The sequence below is a fragment of the Prionailurus bengalensis genome, chromosome B3 (assembly GCF_016509475.1).
Source record: "Prionailurus bengalensis isolate Pbe53 chromosome B3, Fcat_Pben_1.1_paternal_pri, whole genome shotgun sequence".
In the NCBI taxonomy this organism is placed as follows: Eukaryota; Metazoa; Chordata; class Mammalia; order Carnivora; family Felidae; genus Prionailurus; species Prionailurus bengalensis.
The window spans coordinates 105,867,219-105,876,079 of NC_057355.1; the positions used below are offsets into that span (position 1 = coordinate 105,867,219).

Here is an 8,861-nt window from a genome sequence, read left to right on the forward strand (position 1 = left end):
CTGCCACTGGGTCAACTTTGCTGAAGCCATCTTTGATGCCATCTCTAAGTCCTGCAGCTCTATGATCCCTGAACTCTGCAAAGACAGTATTCACCAAATTTCTCTCTCAGGGATTTACTGATCATAAAGTCCCAAGTGACAGTGCACAGAACCCACAGAATCCTTGTGGTTACCGTGTTGTGGTCTTGTAAAAGCAAGATTAGAGAGTGAAAGAGAGGATGGTGAAGGTCTGAACTAATGTAGTAGTAAGGATGAAGAGGAGGTAACAGACCTGAGATATACAAGAAAAAGAAATCACAGGACTTCGTGTCTGATTAAATATTGGAAGTAAAGAAAGGGAGGAGTTGAGAATGACTATTTTAGGTTTCCAGTTTGGGCTCCTGGAAAGAGGTCCTTCAGAATAATAAGAAATGTAGGCTATGGGGCCACTTTTCAACAGATTGTAAGTAGTAAAGATTTGGACCTGTTGAATTTAAGACAGTTGTGATACTTCTACAAAGAACTGATCAGTAAGTAATTGAAAACTGTAGGTTTTAAACACAGGGAATACAGGCACCTGGATGTCTCAGTCGATTAAGCATCTGACTTCGGTTCAAGTCATGATCTTGCAGCTCATGGGTTCAAGCCCCACATGAGACTCTGTTCTGACAGCTCAGAGCCTGAAGCCTGGTTTGGATTCTGTGTCCCCCTCTCTCTCTCTCTGCCCCTCCCCCACTCACGTTCTGTCTGTCTGTCTGTCTGTCTGTCTCTCTCTCTCTCAAAAATAAATTTTAAAAGATTTAAAAACTTTTTAAATTTAAACACAGGGAATAGATCTGAGCTGGAGGTATAGATTGTTGGAGAGTGTGTGAGTGGCCATGAGTCTAAGACGGTAAATGAAGTCATGGAGAAGGATGAGATAACTCAAGAAGAGTATACAGAGGTAAGAAGAGAGGTGAGCCAAGGACAAAATGGTGGTTAACATATATTAAGGGATAGACAGAATACTAGAAGACTCTAAAGAAATATCCATAAAGTGTTATAAACCCAAACAGGGTATTATTGTAGAAGGTGAGGGAAAAGAAAGTTTCAAGGTGAGAGGAGTCAAACAGTTTGAAAACTTACAGAGAGGTCATATAGGTTAAAAGGGAGATGTATCCATTGGATCCAGCAACCTAAGAAATTACTGATGTGTCAAGCAAGAGAAATTTTGGTCACGTGGCAAAATCTAGACTGTAATGGATTAAGGAACAATGGAAAGTAAGGAGGATGAAAAAAAATAGACAGGTCTTTCAATAAGGTTAGTTGGAAAGGAAAGGAAAGGAAAAGAAAGGAAAGGAAAGGAAAGGAAAGGAAAGGAAAGGAAAGGAAAGGAAAGGAAAGGAAAAGAGGGTGTTTGCCAGAGGAAAAGATAGTTTGAGGGAAGATGTTCCTTTTTGGAAAGATGCTGATGGAAAAGAAAAGGAGACAGGTAGTTGAGAAAGAAAAGTCAGGGAGGAAGAGTAGGGAATGAAGAACAGAGCCCAACTGGAGGGATTAGCTTTGAAAAAAAGAAGGGAATCCTTTTCCCCTATGATAAGAAGAAAGCCATGCAGATGTATTTCTAAGAGACATTCAACACCACCAGCAATTTTTGGTACAAAACTTCTTGGTGCTGGAGTTCCGAATCAGAGAGTAGGCATTTGTAATGTTGTAACATGTGACAAGCAAACTTTGTCCAGGGGCCATCCCATTTTACAGCTCTGATAACTACTGCATCTCACATGTTCAGCAATGTCAAATGTACAGTGAAAACCAAGTCCTCGGTACTGCTTTGTGGAGGTATAATTCACATACCATAAAATTCACCGGTTTTAAGTATACACTTACATGATTTTTAGTAAATGTATTAAATTTCTCGAACTATGCAATTATCACCATAGTCCAGTTTTAGAATATTTTCATCACCCCAATAAAATTCCTACTGCCCATTTACAATTAATCCCTGTTCCCACCTCAGCCCTAGGAAAAAACTAACATATTTTTTTTAACTCTATAGATTGGTCACTTCTGGACATTTCATATAAAATAAATCATACAATATGTGGGGGGTTTTTGGCTGGCTTCTTTCACTTAGCATAATGATTTTTAGGTTCATCTCTGTTACAGTATGTACGAGTGGGTTATTCCTTTTTATTGCTGAATATATGCCATTGTATCACTATACCACACTTTGTTTATCTACTCACCAGTTGACGGATATTTGTCACTGCTTTTGCTTGTTCAGATTGGTTTTGATTTTGGTTTGGTTTAGTTTTACTTTTTTTTTAATGTAAGTATAGTTGACCTGCTGCTTTGCTTTTGCTTTGATCTTTGCCCCTGAATGACAGGCATACATTGACAATCTTCTCTCTGTGCCATCTATGTGCCTACTGACAACTTTAGACAGTAAGTCATGTTATTTTTCTCTAGAGGGTGTGAAGCTAGGCTTTGCCAATTTTTTTTTCTTTTTTTGTGAAGGATAAAGTGTCTTCTTGGTGATTGGTAAAGGATAAAGACATTATAATTAGACCCAGTCACTAGCCCAATGCATCATAACTATTCCAAACCACAAACAACTTTGACAGGATGCGTGCCTGCCACACTCCACAAAAATGTACTCACACACTCCCAGATTTTTGCCACTACAAAACAACAGTACCACAAAACAATAACAATGACAATGATGACCACCACAGTAAATGTCCCAGGAAATAATGAGAAGGATGATGCTATTTGGGAGGACATCCAATGAGGAATATTACATCGAAGTATCAAATGACAAAATGAGAATAAAAATTTTATCCTGGGGGCACCTGGGTGGCTCAGTGGGTTAAGCATCTGACCTTTGATTTCAACTCAGGTCACGGTTTGCGAGTTTGAGCCCCACATGGGGCTCTGCACTGACAGTGTGGAGCCTGCTTGGGATTCTCTCTCTCCCTCTCTCTCTGCCCCTCCCCTACTCATGCTCTCATGCTCTCTCTCTCCCTCTCCCTCTCTCTCTCTCTCAATAAGTGAATAAATAAACTTTTTTAAAAAAGATTTAAAAAAGAATTTAGAAAAACAATGTTATCCTGATGTAAATATTGTCCATATGCACCGATCCCCATGATAACAAGCAACCCTATCAGAATATACTTTGAGAACTACATGTATAGATAGCCTAAATGCTGTACTTGAAGGTAAAAATTATCACAGAATGAACACACGTCCCAAGAATGGATTCAATCTTGTATTTTTTTATTTCTTCTTTTAAAAATTTTTACTTTTTGGGGCGCCTGGGTGGCGCAGTCGGTTGGGCGTCCGACTTCAGCCAGGTCACGATCTCACGGTCCGTGAGTTCGAGCCCCGCATCGGGCTCTGGGCTGATGGCTCAGAGCCTGGAGCCTGTTTCTGATTCTGTGTCTCCCTCTCTCTATGCCCCTCCCCCGTTCATGCTCTGTCTCTCTCTGTCCCAAAAATAAAATAAACGTTGAAAAAAAAAAATTTAAAAATTTTTACTTTTTTAATATGCAAAAGTAGGCAAAGCAATGTTCAAAAGAAACCCAACCAGCCATTACGCAGGCCCCCAAACCTCCGACCCAAGGCCTATCTGCCCCATCCATAAATTAAATCTGCCCCTCCTCATATTATTTGGTAGCAAATCTCAAGCATCATATAATTTTTCATCATGCAACTCTATCAGAGAAGTCTTTAATAACGTAACTACAATACCACGATCACATCTAAAACATTTTAACAACGATTGCTTAATGTAAAAGTTCCAGTCATTGTTCCTGTGACTTGTTTATAACTTCAAGCAATAAGCCCAGATGGCAAAACAACCTCTGTCAGATAAGGACTTGGAGAAGAGGGGCTCCATGCGTGTCCTGATAGGACACACATGGCAGTGTTTCTTCTCATTGCCAAGTGATCCCGTCAGGCTGGGGTTTAAGGAACTGAAGGAAATTCAAAAATAAGCTCAGAAAACGTATGCCATATGGACGTTAAAGGATTACTCTCCCCCTTTGGTTATGAAATGACTAACTATTTTCAGCTAAAATGTGTGGGATCTGTTTCAAAAAATGGAATAGCTTTCCCTCACCAAGCATATTGATTAGAGACATAATCTAGACTGTCTGGGAATAGTTTCTCTGTAGCTGAACAAATCACACCCTTCAATGCGCTGTTTAATTTTAGATGCATCTTGTCACATTTATTTAAATGTTTTGGCTCTGGATTTTTTTTCCCTTTCCGTGTGCCTGATGTCCGCATTTATAATTTAGCTGTCATCTTTCTCAAAAGGCAGTGTGGGGCGATAGAAAAAGCAATCCCAGGTTTCATCACATACAAGTGGTATGAACGTATACAAGTTACTTACCCTCTCTGAGCAAGAATTATTTTTCATTTGGTGACTAATGAGGATTTGTGAGGATCGAATGAGATAATGGATATAGCACTGTGCCTGCATGTACTAGATAATCAAAAAATCAAAGCTATTGTTAATAAAAGAGGAATTTTCTATAATAAAAACATGTAATTTATCAAAAGTTCCCCCCAAATAGTTTTTTTCATTAGCATTTATTATATCTTACCGATTTCTCAACAAAACCATAAGCTATTATGCATGGATCAGTTATCTAAGGAATAATGTTCCTTCCATCACTGCCCTGAATGTAAACAAATACTTAGAGTAACATAACTGTAACAAATAGACACTCTTTTTTTTAAATTTTTATTTATATTATTTTTGAGAGAGAGAGAGACCCAGAGCACTAGCAGGGGAGGGGCAGACAGAGAGGGAGACACAAAATCAGAAGCAGGCTCCTGCTGTCTATGCTGACAGCTCAGAGCCTGACACGGGGCTCAAACTCACGAACCATGAGATCATGAGCTGAGCTGAAGTCAGACACTTAACCAACTGAGTCACCCAGGCACCCCACAAATAGACACTCTTAATTAAGTCATTCTACTGTGAACCTATTTTTTAAAAATCAGGTCTATATCCAACCATTCTATGTACTCTATCTTTTCAGAATAAAATATCAAACTTTCTGTTTGAAACTAATAGAAAAAAATAATGAGAAAACAACAAACAAAAACTTCATTCTCTCATTTTAGCAATAATACAAACAAATCCAAGTCAGTAGGCTCTATTCCAATCCTGACTCTGGCCTGAGGTAAGAATATGGGGAAACCAGAAAACTTCCATTTCTATTCTTTCATTTGTAGGCACGGCATGAAATAATTTATAATAGAATATTAATAAAATAGGATGCTAGTTCAGCAAACAAATGTATTTATGGCTCAATGTATGGTTTATTAAAATATTTATTAAATATTTTAGTCAATATTCTCTGCCTTTACAAGTAAGTTTAAATATTCTGTGAGTAATGGATTCTGTGACTGATAGTTCAAGATCTTGCCATACCTTATAGTTAGCAATAAATTTTCATTATGTAGTTCTACAAGAATGAAGAGTGTGATAAATCAGCCCAGATATGTCCTGACCTTAACACAGTTTCTGGTTCTACTCTCTAGTGAATTACTTCTCTTTCCTCAAAGGGGACACACCACCGTAATTCCAGCTCATTGTGAGCTCTGGCTCATTTTTTGAAGTTTTATTACAACGTGTCATGAGTATTCATGAAATGTGTCATGAAATATTCTTTGAGAGGTCAGATTCAAGAGCACTATTGTGGTCAATCATGCAGATGGGCAGCTACATACAAAGTCTAAAGCAATTTCCCACTTGCCTTGCCAACTGGCTACAAGGTAAGATGGGAGGCAGTGTAGCTGGCCATCTTTCTATGCCATTGTCATCCATTCAAAAAACTACCAAAGCCTATTCCATACTCAGTTCCAGGTAGGTTCTGGTCTACAAAATCTCTGCTCTCAGGGTGAAGGCACAGTAAATAAGAGATTACAGTAATCAATGTTAGTTACTCATTAATAATTTATACAGAACCTACAATACTCCAGATGCTCTGTTAGGCACGAGGGAGACAACAGCAAGCTAAATAGGCAAAAATATTTTAGTGTTCTGTAATGTGCACAGGATGTCATGGAGGCCCAGATAAAGATCTAAATACACTGACAGACCAGAGGTCAGGGAAAGCTTTTCAGAGGAGGTGATACTTCAGCAAAGTTTGGAGAGACAAAGAACAAAGATGTTAGATAAAGAAGGCATTCTCAGCACAATATGGGAGGTGTGAAGCAGCAGGATATATTTGGGAAACTACTGGTAGGTTATTATAGCTACTGCTTTATCTTAAAACTCCAGAATATCATTGAAAGATTTGAAGCAAAGAGTGTTAATGATTGCATTTGCATTTTAGAATGCTTATTCAGCCTGCAGTACAGACAATGGACTGTGGAGGGGACAGAGAGATCAATTAAGCAGGTATTGTTATAATCCTGATTGCAAAATAGGAAGGGAATAGATAAGGTTTACCATACTATAGAACTTTGTAATTGATTGGGATAGGAAAAGATTGAATGAGAGGGGGGTAGAAAACTTCCAGATCTCTAGCTCTAAAGGCAACTGCTTGAGTCATTGGTACTAATGAAAACTCTTCTTTGACTAAACTTTGAAGAGCTTTTATGGTGCATTCAAGAAGCCTAAGATTGGGTCACCTTCCCAGCCACTCTGGACCCAACATGGGTCTCTGAGTTAAAGAAGGTGAGTTATTCCTGGGTGGCTCAGTCGGTTAAGCCTGACTTGGGCTCAGGTTATGATCTCACTGTTTGTGGGTTCAGGCTCCCTACGGGGCTCTGTGCTGACAGCTCAGAGCCTCAAGCCTGCTTTGGATTCCATGTTTCCCTCTCTCTGTGGCCCTTCTGCAGTTGTGCTGTTTGTTTTGTTGGTTTTTTTTCCTCTGTCTCTGTCTCTCAAAAATAAATAAACATTAAAAAAAAATTTTTTTTTAAAGAAGACAAGTTATTCCTGAAACAGTAAGTAATTGTTAGCTTTGAGGAGGATTTTGACGACTAAGAATGAACAGTTTTCAATATGGGTTTAAGGATTAGTTATTATCTTCATTTTGGGGACATAACCTGCAGAAGGAATTGAAAAATAAAGCTACCTTATGAGATCTGAAATTCTGATTAAGTCTTGTATATTAGAAAAAAAAACTAATTTGGAGGGACTTGTGTAACTGGAACTATAAAGAACTTCTGACCATGTAACTTAGTTCATTAGATCAGATATTAAATATTTTTCTAACAGTGTCTGAAAAAAACAGCTCTAAATTGTGATCAATGCTTTATCGCAATTTTATTGTTACTAAATATAAAATTTGGTCTTCTCCCATATGGGGAACATTTTAATTAGCAATAATCGCGCCTCGGATAAACCTCATTGGCTACGATACTGCCACTGTGCAAAGCTAGGGGAACATTAAAAAAAATTTTTTTTTTCAACGTTTATTTATTTTTGGGACAGAGAGAGACAGAGCATGAACAGGGGAGGGGCAGAGAGAGAGGGAGACACAGAATCGGAAACAGGCTCCAGGCTCTGAGCCATCAGCCCAAAGCCCGACGCGGGGCTCGAACTCCCGGACCGCGAGATCGTGACCTGGCTGAAGTCGGACGCTTAACCGACTGCGCCACCCAGGCGCCCCAGGGGAACATTTTAAAGGTAATTTGTTGCATATATATTGTTATCACCTAGTTAATGGTCATCATTTCTCTCATGGACACTTGGAATAGCTTGCAAATTGGTTTCTCACCACAATCTCAGTCCCCTCCATTTCACTCTGGTCTATCCCATTTTAAAGATTTTTCTTTTGGGGGGCCACTGGGTGGCTCAGTCGTTAAGCATTTGACTTCAGCTCGGGTCATGATCTCATGGTTCATGAGTTTGAGTCCCACATCAGGTGAGCTTGAGCCCCTCTTCTCCCCTTCTCTCTCCCTCTGACCCTTCTGAGACTCCCTGCCCCTCACACACTTGCGCCCTCTCTCTTTCTCAGAAAGAAAGAAAGAAAGAAAGAAAGAAAGAAAGAAAGAAAGAAAGAAAGAAAGAAAACCCAAGATTTTATTTATTTTTTTCTAAGTAATCTCAACAGTCAATGTGGGGCTCAAATTTACAACCCCAAGATCAAGAGTCACATGTTCTAGAGACTGAGCCAGCCATGTGCCCCAGTCTACCCCACTTTAAAAAAAGTGAACACAGGTGCACTTGGGTGGCTCAGTCCATTAAGTGTCCAACTCTTGATTTTGGCTCAGGTCATGATCTCATGGTTTGTGGGTTTGAGGCCCATGTCTGGCTCCATACTGACAGCATGGAGTCTGCTTAGGGTTCTCTAGCTCCCTCTCTCTCTCTGCCCCTCCCCCACTCACATGCACTCTCTCTCGAAATAACTAAACTTTAAAAAAAAATAAAGACGGGGTGTCTGGCTGGCTCAGTCAGTTAAGCACCCAACTTTGAATCAGGTTGTGATCTCACAGTTCGGTTTGTGAGTTTGAGTCCCACGTAGGGCTTTGTGCTCACAGTCCGGAGACTGCTTCAGATCCTGTCTCCCTCCCTCTCTGCCCTTTCCCTGTGTTCTCTCTTTCTCTCAAAAATAAACATTAAAAATAATAATAAAAATAAAAGAAGTTGGGAATGCAAGCTGGTGCAGCCACTCTGGAAAACAGTATGGAGGTTCCTCAAAAAACTAAAAATAGAACTACCCTACAACCCAGCAATTGCACTACTAGGTATTTATCCAAGGGATACAGGTGTGCTGTTTTGAAGGGACACATGCACCCCAATGTTTATAGCAGCACTATCAACAATAGCCAAAGTATGGAAAGAGCCCAAATGTCCATCGATGGATGGATGGATAAACAATGGAGTATTACTCGGCAATCAAAAAGAATGAAATCTTGCCATTTGCAACTAC

At 39.5% G+C, this 8,861-nt stretch overlaps 1 pseudogene; it reads right to left on the bottom strand.

Moving 5' to 3' along the window:
- Positions 1 to 7,247: 7,247 nt before the first annotated feature.
- On the bottom strand, positions 7,248 to 7,366 carry LOC122469653 (annotated as a pseudogene).
- Between the last annotated feature and the right edge of the window lie 1,495 nt (positions 7,367 to 8,861).